The sequence below is a fragment of the Pseudophryne corroboree genome, chromosome 11, assembly GCF_028390025.1.
Source record: "Pseudophryne corroboree isolate aPseCor3 chromosome 11, aPseCor3.hap2, whole genome shotgun sequence".
NCBI lineage: Eukaryota > Metazoa > Chordata > Amphibia > Anura > Myobatrachidae > Pseudophryne > Pseudophryne corroboree.
The window spans coordinates 118344040-118359151 of NC_086454.1; the positions used below are offsets into that span (position 1 = coordinate 118344040).

Here is a 15112-nt window from a genome sequence, read left to right on the forward strand (position 1 = left end):
TAAAAAGAATAAGAAGGGAATAGGTTCAAGCAATTCTAATTGCTCCGGACTGGCCAAGAAGGGCCTGGTACGCGGACCTTCTGGAGATGCTCCTCGAAGATCCGTGGCCTCTGCCTCTCCGCGAGGATCTTCTGCAACAGGGCCCGTTTGTCTATCAGGACTTACCGTGACTATGTTTAACGGCATCGAGGTTGAACGTCTGATCCTAGTCAGGAGAGGGATTTCTGACAGGGTCATCCCGAGTATGATCCAAGCCAGGAAAGGGGTAACGTCTAAACATTACCACCATATATGGAAGAAGTATGTCTCTTGGTGTGATACCAGACAATATTCAGCGGTGGAATTTCATCTGGGACGTCTCCTGCTTTTTCTGCAGTCAGGAGTGGATGTGGGACTAAGCCTAGGTTCCATTAAAGTCCAGATTTCAGCTTATTTACTGTCTATATTCTTTCAGAAACAATTGGCTTCTCTCCCTGAGGTCCAGACGTTCTTGAAAGGTGTTCTACACATCCAGCCTCTCTCTGTGCTTCACATGGCACCTTGGGATCTCAATTTGGTAAACCGTTCCTTTTGTAAAGAGGCTTCCAGCCACTCCATTCTGAAAATATGAAAGATCTTCCCTGAGAAAAGGGATATTGACGGGGCCGAGGGCTGTAACCACATCTGTAAGATACATTTTTTAGCTGCTGCGGAAATTATCATCAACAATTTTTTAACACCCTGTGCCATCCTAATACCCTCTGGTATAATACCAAATATTGCCCATTCAGGGGTAAGCGGTAAGTAGTTAACTAAGTGTTGGGTAGTGTATCTCCATATCTGGACCCAGAATCTCCGGATTATGAGGCATCCCCACATGCAGTGAAACAGTTCAGCCCGTTGTGTACCACATCTAGGGCATGAAGAGTCTTCTAAAAATCCCATTAGGTGTCTACGGTGTGGCGACAAGTACGTTCTATGCCAAATATTCAAGAAGAGTACGACATAGGACGCAGCAGGTATTAATTTAATAGATAGCTCAAAGGACCTTAACAATTTTGTCATAGTAAAAGACGGGAAATAGTCTCTCCACTGTGCCAGTCCCGTTGTCATGTTATCATATTGTAGAGGCGTGTGCAAGAATGAATAATGAATAGAGATTGCCTTGGAAGAGGGGTTCCCATCTAATAATAATTTATCTAATGGATTGTCATAGTCCTGCGGGGAGAGCAGCCTAGAAGTAACAGCCACATAATGTTGAGCTTGTAAGTACGCTAAGGGAAACCTATTCAATATTGGAAAGAGTGTCACCGCCTGTGCAAACGTAAGCGGTTTTCGCAGCTCACTATGTGTAATATGACGTATGGATGTAATGCCGTGTCTTTCCCAGAGAGTGAAAGGATGGCTTGCGTTTCCGTCCTGGAAACCGGGGTTGCGGACTAGGGGAAGGAAAAGGGACACATGTGGGTTTAAGGAGCATTTGCGCCGTAAGGTATGCCATGATACATATGTTATGTATCTGTTAAGCGCCTTGAGTCCTATTGGAGAAAGAGCGCTATATAAATAAAATTATTAATATTATTATTATAAACTCTCCGAGTAGACATTAGCAGTGGGATTGCGCGAACCGGAGTGGGTTTCTCTCCTTCATGTAGATGCAGAAAAGAGATAAGACTACCACCATTTAAGAAGGCAGTCTCCAGGGCCGTATTGGAGTACAGATTTCCACCATGTAGCCAATCTCTCAAATAACGTAAGTGGGAGGCATAACTATATTCCAATACATTGGGGAGATTTACACCTCCATTGTGTCTACGCTGCTGCAGTTTCACCAAACTAATACGTGCTCGTTTACCGTTCCAAATGAAAGTGCGCATGATTTTATTAATTTCTGTCGTAGTACTCCTAGACAGTAAAATAGGAAGGGATTGTAGTGGGTATAAAAGTCTAAAAAATAAAATCATTTTTACCAAGTTCACTCTGCCCAGATACGAAATTTTAAGATTTCTCCAACGTTCTCCAAGCAAAGGCGAAAGTGGACAACCTTGCCTCGTCCCTCTGGTGAGCTCAATATTGTCCACTCTAGTCCCATTAATTAATAATGAAGTGTACGGTTGGGTATAGAAATTTTTTATTAAGGATTGGAATCTCCGTCCAAAGCCCCTTCTTTCTAATATGTCATAGAGGTAGGGCCAAGAGACCATATCAAATGCTTTAGTTGCATCTAGGCTCAGAAGCATATTCGGAGTGCCATTCTGGAGGCTCGCGGCCACAACCGCAGCTATGGCGGTGCGAATCCCCTTCACCGAATGTCTGCCCTTGGTGAAACCCAGTTGATGGTCCGTGAGCATAGATGCTAAAAAGGACTGGAGTCTGTCCGCCATTATCTTGGCCAAAATTTTGAAGTCAACGTTCAAAAGTGTGATGGGTCGGTAAGAGGATGGCAGGGAATGATCTTTATTAGGTTTTGGTATAAGGGTTGTAAAAGCCTGGTTGAAAGTGGAGTATAAAGGAGACTCTAATTGAATATGTCTGTATAAGGCATGTAATGCCGGGATTGCATCGTGATGCAAGAGTTTATAATATTCAACAGAGTAGCCATCCGGCCCTGGCGCCTTGTTTAGGTGCATAGAGGAGATGGTCTTAGCAATCTCCTCCTCTGTGATTGCCCTCTCTAAATCTTGCCGCTGTAGGGGTGTTTTACAAGGGAGATTTGCCTCGTCTAGCAGTTTGGCCGACAAAGCCAGGTCGTGTGGGGTCGGTGTGTAAAGCTGACGAAAATAGTCCTGGAACGTCCGCACAATGTCCGCACTGTGAGTGTGTAAGACATCAGTGCGATTGTCACGTATCATAGAAACATGGCCACTTGGCTTAAAGCTTTTGGTCATGTTTGCTAGCAAAGTCCCCGTTTTGTTTCCCCAGCGAAAATATTTTTGTGTAGTGTAGTCAAGTTTCTGCTGAGCTTGTGCCACTAAAAAAACTGTCATACAGGCGACGAGAGTCAATATAGGCGTTGTGAGTGAGGGAGTTAGGATTTGTGATATACTCTGCTAAGTGTGACTGCATCGTGTGTAACAGGTCATCATGCTGCGCCTTGTTTACCCGATTTCTGTTCGCTACATATGACATAATGTGCCCCCGCATCACCGCTTTGTACGTTTCCCAAAACAAGACAGGGTTGTCCCAGTGTTCCAGATTATCGTCCGAAAAGGGATCTCAATTTGGTGCTGCATTTCCTCCAATTGGACTGGTTACAGGAGGTTGATGTAAAGTACCTTGCGTGGAAGATCGTCACACTGTTGGCCTTGGCCTCAGCAAGATGTGTGTCGGAACTAGGGTCGTTGTCTCACAAGAGTCCCTACTTAGTTTTCCATGAGGACAGAGCTGAACTCAGAACTCGTCAGCAATTTCTTCCTAAGGTGGTGTCCGCTTTTCACATTAACCAACCTATTGTGGTTCCGGCTGTGACGGACACCTCTGCTACTTCAAAGGCTTTGGATGTTGTGAGGGCTTTGAAGGTGTATGTGAAGAGATCAGCTCGTCACAGAAAATCCGACTCGCTGTTCGTTCACTATGATCCCAATAAAATTGGGTGTCCTGCTTCAAAGCAGTCTATTGCACGCTGGATCAAGCTCAAGATCCAGCATGCCTATTCCACGGCAGGACTGCCGGTTCCAAAATCTGTACAGGCCCACTCTACTCGGTCGGTGGGTTCTTCTTGGGCAGCTGCCCGCGGTGTCTCGGCTTTACAGCTCTGCCCATCAGCAACTTGGTCAGATTCGAACACGTTCGTAAAATTTTACAAGTTCGATACTTTGGCCTCTGAGGGCCTTCAGTTTGGTCAGTCAGTTCTGCAGGAACCTCAGCACACCGGTTTGGGAGCTTTGGTACTTCCCCATGGTACTAAATGGATCCCCAGTATCCTCTAGGACGTTAGAGAAAATAAGATTTTAATTACCTACCGGTAAATCCTTTGCTCATAGTCCGTAGAGGATACTCGGAGCCCGCCCGGTACTTCCTTCTTCCTACACTGTTACTTGGTTAAGTATTCTGGTTTGTTCAGCTGTTGCTGTTCATGTTTCAAGTTTGGTTAGCATGGCTTTCCTATTGTTCTGTGTGCTGGTTCGTAATCTCACCACTATCTTTATCTATCCTTCTCTCAAAGTATGTCCGTCTACTGAGTCTGGTAGGAGGTGCATAGAGGCAGGAGCCAGCACACACTATCAAATTCTTAAAGTGCCCAAGGCTTCTAGTGGACCTGTCTATACCCCACTACTACTAAATGGATCCCCAGTATCCTCTACAGACTACGAGAAAAGGATTTACCGGTAGGTAAATAAAATCATATTTTCCAACTGCCGGATAATCTTTGACACAACATTAAAGAGACAACCTGCTGTGTCCCAACACCTCCCTGGGCTTCCTCTTGGTCCAGCCCTAAACCCAGGTCACCTTAGCTCGGGGCACCCGAACTGTTGTGCCCTGTATCTATATATATAATGTGTGTGTATATATATATATATATATATATATAACAATGGTCTCAAGTATATTTGTGACTTCAGACTGGGACTTCTACAGGTAAATTGGCCCCTTTTAGATATCCATATTTTGGAATGCACCATCTAGCAGCATGTAATCATTAGGTGTAGCTGATTTATCTGTGCCTTGAGATTGTTTTATATAGTTTTTACTAATGTAACTGCGCATCTTTGGATATAGATGTTAACATATTATTAAATCAGTATCACATTTAGACTGTAATCATGATATATGGTTTTCAACATAATGGGGTTTAACATAATTAGAGGCCAAGCTTTATTATTGGTATGTATTATTATTATTATTATTATTATCATCAGCTATTTATATTGCACACACACATTAAGCGGGATCTGGTCATATGGCTGACAGTGATCGTGTCAACATTCGTAATATCGACACTAGAATGTCAAAGTGGTTCAACCTGTCGACTGGCACCATGTCAACACCCACAGAATCATGTTGGCGTGTCAGCTGTGTAGTGCTGGTCACTGTGAACATGTTAAGCATGCTGACATCTCAACCATGTCAACATTCTTAAGTTGACTGTATACATGGCTACGTCAGAACTGTTGACCTATCATACCACATCCTACTATGCCGCATTTTACAGGGAATATTTAGTCCTGACCCCAGTGAAGTTTACAATCTGAGAGTGTTGTTCAGTAAGTAAGGAAAGAAAATCTCTCACGTGTGTAATGTTTTCTATTTCATTCTAATTTCCTGCAAGGCCCGAGCAGGCAGACCACTACTCCCTCTCATGGCCATTAGACTGCACCTCATATCAGTCATGCTATCCCAACATCAGCTGTAAGACCTGCTCTTGCGGGAAATTAGAATGAAATAGAGAACATTACGCACGTGAGAGGTCTTGTTACCTTACTATTGAACCACTATCATATATTCCCTGTCACAGGTACAAACAATAATACACTAGGGCAGTGCGGATGATGTAATGGTTAGCATTACTGCCTCACAGCACTGAGGTCATGGGTTCCATTCCCACCATGGCTCTGCCTGTGCAGAGTTTATAAATTCTCCCCGTACTTGTGTGGGTTTCCTCCGGGTACTCTGGTTTCCTCCCACAATCCAAAAATATACTGGTAGGTTAATTGGCTCCCAAAAAAAATTAACCCTAGTGTAAATGTGATATGGAGTATAGATTGTAAGCTCCACTGGGGCACGGACTGCTGTGAATGGGCAAGTATTCTCTGTGCAGCGCTGCGGAATATGTGTGCGCTATATAAATAACTGGTAATAAATAAATAAATAATAATAATAATAATAAACTAGGGTGATTTTTTTTGTTGTTGCCAGAATTAAGCTTTCAGTATGTTTTTGAATTGTGGGAGGACATAAACTCCACAGATATAGGGCCTTGGTGAGAATTGAACCCAAGACCTCAGTACTATGATGCAGCCAAGCTAACATTGCACATCTCTGCAAACTTCTCTCCTGGTGCAATGGGGACAAGTGCATGGCCAGAATGGGTTATGGTCACATGTCCCTGGGGTGCACTTCCGACACACCTGACCACTCAGTCCATTTCCCTTAGCAAGAACATACAGTTACAACACTGAGCTCACTATGGCACCTCTTTATGGAACGTTCTGCCCTAACTGGGACAAAGACGTCAAATCGAGACAGACTCACCCAAGTTGATTCGGTAAAGCTGATTGGGCAAGCCATGTCCTTTACATAATAAACCAGCAAAGAAAATGAATGGTTAAGTGTGATGTAAGCTAGCACCGCCATAAAGCCAGGCAGCATTATAATGCCGCATTGGTCACATATTTTTTTTACCATGTAATACGAAAAATAATGTACAGTATATACAGTATGCACAGTGCCTTGCTAAAGTATTCACCTCCCTTTGCTTTTTACTGTACAGTTCGATTACTTACAAGGAAAAGCAATACCTAAACACTCTGTGGTTCGGGCCGCTGCGGCCGCTAAATGTAAACAATAACCCCTAAGATGCGTATGCACGTTGCGTATACACGCCGACACACTGTGCGCACAATGCAGCGACACGTGTGGCTGAATACACCTTATTCCCCAAACAAGAATGGAATGTGACACCAGTAGTAAAATGTTATGTTGTGGTCCAACGCATCAACAATATTTACTCAAATGATACAACAATATTACAGAGAAGAGCTACAACCAATAGTACATACGTTTGTTCGCGAGCGCTCCCGAATCCAGGACTCAGTCAGTCTTAGCAAGATGTCCTTCAGAGTATAGACTGGTGCCTGGTCAGGAAGCCTTTCTTTTATACAATGGGTCCAAATACAATACAATAGGAAATGTAAGCTCTTCTTCCAAAGGTCAAAGGGCAGGTCATTTACAGTATGGTTTAAGAGGAAACATTTAAATGTATTGGAATGTTCTAGTCAAAGCGCAGAGCTCAATCCAATTGAGAATCTGTGTTCAGACTTGAAGATTGCTGTTCACAAGCGGAAACCATCCAGCATGAAGGAGCTGGAACAGTTTTGCCTTGGGGAATGAGCAAAAATCCCAGTGGCAAGATGTGGTAAGCTCATAGAGACTTATCCAAAGCGACTTGCAGCTGTAATTGCCGCAAATGGTGGCTCTACAAAGTACTGACTTTATGGAGGTGAATAGTTATGCACGCTGAAGTTTTCTGTTATTTTCTCCTATTTGTTGTTTGCTTCACAGTAAAATAAAAACAACATTTTCAAAGTTGTTGCTATGTTCTGTGATAAAATGATACAAACCTTCAAACAATACATTTTAATTCCAGGTTGTGAGGCAACAAAACATGGAAAATGCAAAGGGGGGTGAATACTTTAGCAAGGCACTGTATACATAATATTAAACTTCACTCATTTTGTGGCTTCCCTGTGCAGTTTAGACACAATGTCAAATACAGTAACTGCAGATAGTTATATATGTCATTATCCTCTATGCATATTGATGACTTCCATGGCTAAAGAGTTTCTTTTCATCTTATATACTGACTGAAGTGAGATGACTGCTTTACGATAGTCTCCAGTAAAACAGAGCTTTGTAATGATGAGGGAAAAGATCTACTTAAGTATGCCTAATAGCCGGTGTTTGGAGGTGGTAAATGCTTGTTCTTGCAAAGGATAATATCTGTGTACACATGAAACGCCGCTGTGTGTATAAAGAACAACTCATTAGCCAAATAGGATATGAGTCTGACAGGCAGAAGCCACGGCGTGTTATACAAATCACCATTCCACTGACAAATGCTTTCTTCACTTCCTAAATGTCAAGCAATTTTTTTCTCTTCTAGTCACTGGTTTCTCAGTGTCTGATAAAAAGATCAGATGAAAGGCCTAACGAGCTATAAGTAATATTTATAGCTCATCAAATAGAGAGTCACTGGGTATAAAGATCATGCAGCCACGGTGAGGAATCCTGTGCAGTTATTATCCTATCATTTATACAGAAGTGTTCCCCAGAAAATTAATTGTTTCCTATGAATCTTATCAACACCTTGTGAACAGGTATTTATTCCACTCTTGGGAGCACCACCAGCTCCATATATTGACTCCTCCAGATTATTGGGCTTAATTCAGGTTGGATCGCAAATCGTAATTTTAGCGTGATCGCAGTGGGTGGATGGTGGCCTGCATGCTGGGCAGCCTTGCCCTGCGATGGGCGGCCCCTAGTATGCGAGCAAAAGGATTGCAAATTCTGCTAAAAATATATGGCGCCACAAGGGTTCAGCGTCGCCTACATAAACAGATAGGCAAATTAAGAAACCAGCAACTTATAGTAGAAGACAATGCAGGACAAGTACATGGTTTATAAACTATTGATGAGCGGGTTTGGTTTCTCGGAAACCGAACCCCCCCGAACTTCACCTTTTTTACACGGGTCCGAGGCAGGTTAGAACCTTCCCGCCTTGCTCGGCTAACCCGAGCGCGCCCGAATGTCATCATCCCGCTGTCGGATTCTCGCGAGATTCGGATTCTATATAAGCAGCCGCGCGTCGCCGCCATTTTCTCACTCGTGCATTGGAGATGATAGGGAGAGGACGTGGCTGGCGTCCTCTCCGTTTATTGTAGAACTAGAAGTTGATTGGTTTATTGCTTTTGCTTAATTGTGGGGAGGATTGGGGAGCAGCTGTTAGGAGGAGTACAGTGCAGAGTTTTGCTGATAAGTGACCACCAGTTTTTATCCGTTCTCTGCCTGAAAAAAACGCTCCATACCATATATGTGCTCAGTGTGCTGCATAATATATCTGTGCTGAGTGCTCACACTGCTTAATTGTGGGGACTGGGGAGCAGCTATAGCAGGAGTACAGTGCAGAGTTTTGCTGACAGTGACCACCAGTATACGTTGTCTGCCTGAAACACACTCCATATCTGTGCTCAGTGTGCTGCTTTATTGTGGGGACTGGGGACCACCAGTATAATTAATATTATTATTATTATATAGGAGGAGTACAGTGCAGAGTGCACTGCTGTACCTACCTCTGTGTCGTCATCCATTAAGTATACTATCCATCTACATTCTATACCTGTGGTGCATTTTAGTTTTGCAGTTTGCTGACACAGTGTCCACCAGTATACTATATGTAGCAGTACGGTAGGCCACTGCTGTACCTACCTCTGTGTCGTTACTCGTCATCCATTAAGTATACTATTATCCATCTACATTCTATACCTGTGGTGCATTTTAGTTTTGCAGTTTGCTGACAGTATCCACCAGTATACTATATATAGCAGTACAGTAGGCCACTGCTGTACCTACCTCTGTGTCGTCACTCGTTATCCATTAAGTATACTATCCATCTACATTCTATACCTGTGGTGCATTTTAGTTTTGCAGTTTGCTGACACAGTGTCCACCAGTATACTATATATAGCAGTACGGTAGGCCACTGCTGTACCTACCTCTGTGTCGTCACTCGTCATCCATTAAGTATACTATTATCCATCTACATTCTAAACCTGTGGTGCATTTTAGTTTTGCAGTTTGCTGACACAGTGTCCACCAGTATACTATATATAGCAGTACGGTAGGCCACTGCTGTACCTACCTCTGTGTCGTCACTCGTCATCCATTAAGTATACTATTATCCATCTACATTCTAAACCTGTGGTGCATTTTAGTTTTGCAGTTTGCTGACACAGTGTCCACCAGTATACTATATATAGCAGTACGGTTGGCCACTGCTGTACCTACCTCTGTGTCGTCATTCGTCATCCATTAAGTATACTATTATCCATCTACATTCTATACCTGTGGTGCATTTTAGTTTTGCAGTTTGCTGACACAGTGTCCACCAGTATACTATATATAGCAGTACGGTAGGCCACTGCTGTACCTACCTCTGTGTCGTCACTCGTCATCCATTAAGTATACTATTATCCATCTACATTCTAAACCTGTGGTGCATTTTAGTTTTGCAGTTTGCTGACACAGTGTCCACCAGTATACTATATATAGCAGTACGGTAGGCCACTGCTGTACCTACCTCTGTGTCGTCACTCGTCATCCATTAAGTATACTATTATCCATCTACATTCTAAACCTGTGGTGCATTTAAGTTTTGCAGTTTGCTGACACAGTGTCCACCAGTATACTATATATAGCAGTACGGTAGGCCACTGCTGTACCTACCTCTGTGTCGTCACTCGTCATCCATTAAGTATACTATTATCCATCTACATTCTAAACCTGTGGTGCATTTTAGTTTTGCAGTTTGCTGACACAGTGTCCACCAGTATACTATATATAGCAGTACGGTAGGCCACTGCTGTACCTACCTCTGTGTCGTCACTCGTCATCCATTAAGTATACTATTATCCATCTACATTCTAAACCTGTGGTGCATTTTAGTTTTGCAGTTTGCTGACACAGTGTCCACCAGTATACTATATATAGCAGTACGGTAGGCCACTGCTGTACCTACCTTTGTGTCGTCACTCGTCATCCATTAAGTATACTATCCATCTACATTCTATACCTGTGGTGCATTTTAGTTTTGCAGTTTGCTGACAGTGTCCACCAGTATACTATATATAGCAGTACGGTAGGCCACTGCTGTACCTACCTCTGTGTCGTCACTCGTCATCCATTAAGTATACTATTATCCATCTACATTCTATACCTGTGGTGCATTTTAGTTTTGAAGTTGCTGACAGTGTCCACCAGTATACTATATATAACAGTACGGTAGGCCACTGCTCTACCTACCTCTGTTTCGTCACTCGTCATCCATTAAGTATACTATCCATCTACATTCTATACCTGTGGTGCATTTTAGTTTTGCAGTTTGCTGACAGTGTCCACCAGTATACTATATATAGCAGTACGGTAGGCCACTGCTGTACCTACCTCTGTGTCGTCACTCGTCATCCATTAAGTATACTATTATCCATCTACATTCTAAACCTGTGGTGCATTTTAGTTTTGCAGTTTGCTGACACAGTGTCAACCAGTATACTATATATAGCAGTACGGTAGGCCACTGCTGTACCTACCTCTGTGTCGTCACTCGTCATCCATTAAGTATACTATTATCCATCTACATTCTAAACCTGTGGTGCATTTTAGTTTTGCAATTTGCTGACACAGTGTCCACCAGTATACTATATATAGCAGTACGGTAGGCCACTGCTGTACCTACCTCTGTGTCGTCACTCGTCATCCATTAAGTATACTATTCATCTACATTCTATACCTGTGGTGCATTTTAGTTTTGCAGTTTGCTGACACAGTGTCCACCAGTATACTATATATAGCAGTACGGTAGGCCACTGCTGTACCTACCTCTGTGTCGTCACTCGTCATCCATTAAGTATACTATTATCCATCTACATTCTATACCTGTGGTGCATTTTAGTTTTGCAGTTTGCTGACAGTGTCCACCAGTATACTATATATAGCAGTACGGTAGGCCACTGCTGTACCTACCTCTGTGTCGTCACTCGTCATCCATTAAGTATACTATTATCCATCTACATTTTAAACCTGTGGTGCATTTTAGTTTTGCGCAGTAAATATAGTAGTAGGCCATTGCTATTGATACTGGCATATAATTCCACACATTAAAAAATGGAGAACAAAAATGTGGAGGTTAAAGGGAAAGATCAAGATCCACTTCCACCTCGTGCTGAAGCTGCTGCCACTAGTCATGGCCGAGACGATGAAATGCCATCAACGTCGTCATCAAGGCCGATGCCCAATGTCATAGTAGAGAGCATGTAAAATCCGAAACACAAAAGTTCAGTAAAATGACCCAAAAATCAAAATGAAAAGCGTCTGAGGAGAAGCGTAAACTTGCCAATATGCCATTTACGACACGGAGTGGCAAGGAACGGCTGAGGCCCTGGCCTATGTTCATGGCTAGTGGTTCAGCTTCACATGAGGATGGAAGCACTCATCCTCTCGCTAGAAAAAAGAAAAGACTTAAGCTGGCAAAAGCACAGCAAAGAACTGTGCGTTCTTCTAAATCACAAATCCCCAAGGAGAGTCCAATTGTGTCGGTTGCGATGCCTGACCTTCCCAACACTGGACGGGAAGAGCTTGCGCCTTCCACCATTTGCACGCCCCCTGCAAGTGCTGGAAGGAGCACCCGCAGTCCAGTTCCTGATAGTCAAATTGAAGATGTCACTGTTGAAGTACACCAGGATGAGGATATGGGTGTTGCTGGCGCTGGGGAGGAAATTGACAAGGAGGATTCTGATGGTGAGGTGGTTTGTTTAAGTCAGGCACCCGGGGAGACACCTGTTGTCCGTGGGAGGAATATGGCCATTGACATGCCTGGTCAAAATACAAAAAATAATCAGCTCTTCGGTGTGGAATTATTTAAACACAAATGCGGACAACAGGTGTCAAGCCGTGTGTTGCCTTTGTCAAGCTGTAATAAGTAGGGGTAAGGACGTTAATCACCTCGGAACATCCTCCCTTATACGTCACCTGCAGCGCATTCATCATAAGTCAGTGACAAGTTCAAAAACTTTGGGTGACAGCGGAAGCAGTCCACTGACCACTAAATCCCTTCCTCTTGTAACCAAGCTCCTGCAAACCACACCACCAACTCCCTCAGTGTCAATTTCCTCCTTACCCAGGAAAGCCAATAGTCCTGCAGGCCATGTCACTGCCAAGTCTGACGAGTGCTCTCCTGCCTGGGATTCCTCCGATGCATCCTTGAGTGTAACGCCTACTGCTGCTGGCGCTGCTGTTGTTGCTGCTGGGAGTCGATCGTCATCCAAGAGGGGAAGTCGGAAGACCACTTGTACTACTTCCAGTAAGCAATTGACTGTCCAACAGTCCTTTGCGAGGAAGATGAAATATCACAGCAGTCATCCTGCTGCAAAGCAGATAACTCAGGCCTTGGCAGCCTGGGCGGTGAGAAACGTGGTTCCGGTATCCATCGTTAATTCAGAGGCAACTATAGACTTGATTGAGGTACTGTGTCCCCGGTACCAAATACCATCTAGGTTCCATTTCTCTAGGCAGGCGATACCGAAAATGTACACAGACCTCAGAAAAAGACTCACCAGTGTCCTAAAAAATGCAGTTGTACCCAATGTCCACTTAACCACGGACATGTGGACAAGTGGAGCAGGGCAGACTCAGGACTATATGACTGTGACAGCCCACTGGGTAGATGTATTTCCTCCCGCAGCAAGAACAGCAGCGGCGGCACCAGTAGCAGCATCTCGCAAATGCCAACTCGTTCCTAGGCAGTCTACGCTTTGTATCACCACTTTCCAGAATAGGCACACAGCTGACAACCTCTTACGGCAACTGAGGAAGATCATCGCAGAATGGCTTACCCCAATTGGACTCTCCTGGGGATTTGTGACATCGGACAACGCCAGCAATATTGTGCGTGCATTACATCTGTGCAAATTCCAGCACGTCCCATGTTTTGCACATACATTGAATTTGGTGGTGCAGAATTATTTAAAAAACGACAGGGGCATGCAAGAGATGCTGTCGGTGGCCCGAAGAATTGCGGGCCACTTTCGGCATTCAGGCACCGCGCACAGAAGACTGGAGCACCACCAAACATTCCTGAACCTGCCCTGCCATCATCTGAAGCCAGAGGTGGTAACGAGGTGGAATTCAACCCTCTATATGCTTCAGAGGATGGAGGAGCAGCAAAAGGCCATTCAAGCCTATACATCTGCCCACGATATAGGCAAAGGAGGGGGAATGCACCTGACTCAAGCGCAGTGGAGAATGATTTCAACGTTGTGCAAGGTTCTGCAACCCTTTGAACTTGCCACACGTGAAGTCAGTTCAGACACTGCCAGCCTGAGTCAGGTCATTCCCCTCATCAGGCTTTTGCAGAAGAAGCTGGAGACATTGAAGGAGGAGCTAAAACGGAGCGATTCCGCTAGGCATGTGGGACTTGTGGATGGAGCCCTTAATTCGCTTAACCAGGATTCACGGGTGGTCAATCTGTTGAAATCAGAGCACTACATTTTGGCCACCGTGCTCGATCCTAGATTTAAAACCTACGTTGTATCTCTCTTTCCGGCAGACACAAGTCTGCAGAGGTTCAAAGATCTGCTGGTGAGAAAATTGTCAAGTCAAGCGGAACGTGACCCGTCAACATCTCCTCCTTCACATTCTCCCGCAACTGGGGGTGCGAGGAAAAGGCTAAGAATTCCTAGCCCACCCGCTGGCGGTGATGCAGGGCAGTCTGGAGCGAGTGCCACTGCTGACATCTGGTCCGGACTGAAGGATCTGCCAATGATTACTGACATGTCGTCTACTGTCACTGCATATGATTCTCTCACCATGGAAAGAATGGTGGAGGATTATATGAGTGACCGCATCCAAGTAGGCACGTCAGACAGTCCGTACGTATACTGGCAGGAAAAAGAGGCAATTTGGAGGCCCTTGCACAAACTGGCTTTATTCTACCTAAGTTGCCCTCCCTCCAGTGTGTACTCCGAAAGAGTGTTTAGTGCAGCCGCTCACCTTGTCAGCAATCGGCGTACGAGGTTACTTCCAGAAAATGTGGAGAAGATGATGTTCATCAAAATGAATTATAATCAATTCCTCCGTGGAGACATTCACGTCATGTGCTGTTTGGGGAGTGTTTTTTGGAAGGGCCATCCTGCGTGACACTGCAGTGCCACTCCTAGATGGGCCAGGTGTTTGTGTCGGCCACTAGGGTCGCTTAGCTTACTCACACAGCTACCTCATTGCGCCTCTTTTTTTCTTTGCGTCATGTGCTGTTTGGGGAGTGTTTTTTGGAAGGGCCATCCTGCGTGACACTGCAGTGCCACTCCTAGATGGGCCAGGTGTTTGTGTCGGCCACTTGTGTCGCTTAGCTTAGTCAAACAGCCACCTTGGTGCGCCTCTTTTTTTCTTTGCATCATGTGCTGTTTGGGGACAATTTTTTGGAAGTGCCATCCTGTCTTGATTGACACTGCAGTGCCACTCCTAGATGGGCCAGGTGTTTGTGTCGGCCACTTGTGTCGCTTTGATTAGTCAAACAGCCACCTTGGTGCGCCTCTTTTTTTCTTTGCATCATGTGCTGTTTGGGGACTATTTTTTAAATCGCCCATCCTGCCTGACACTGCAGTGCCACTCCTAGATGGGCCAGGTGTTTGTGTCGGCCACT

General features: G+C 44.5%; 1 protein-coding gene across 1 annotated transcript in view; it reads left to right on the forward strand.

Annotated features, from left to right (window-relative positions):
* Positions 1-15112, forward strand: part of CHID1 (chitinase domain containing 1) — a 990316-nt gene that overhangs the window by 482473 nt on the left and 492731 nt on the right. The gene's annotated exons all lie outside the window — the stretch shown is intronic.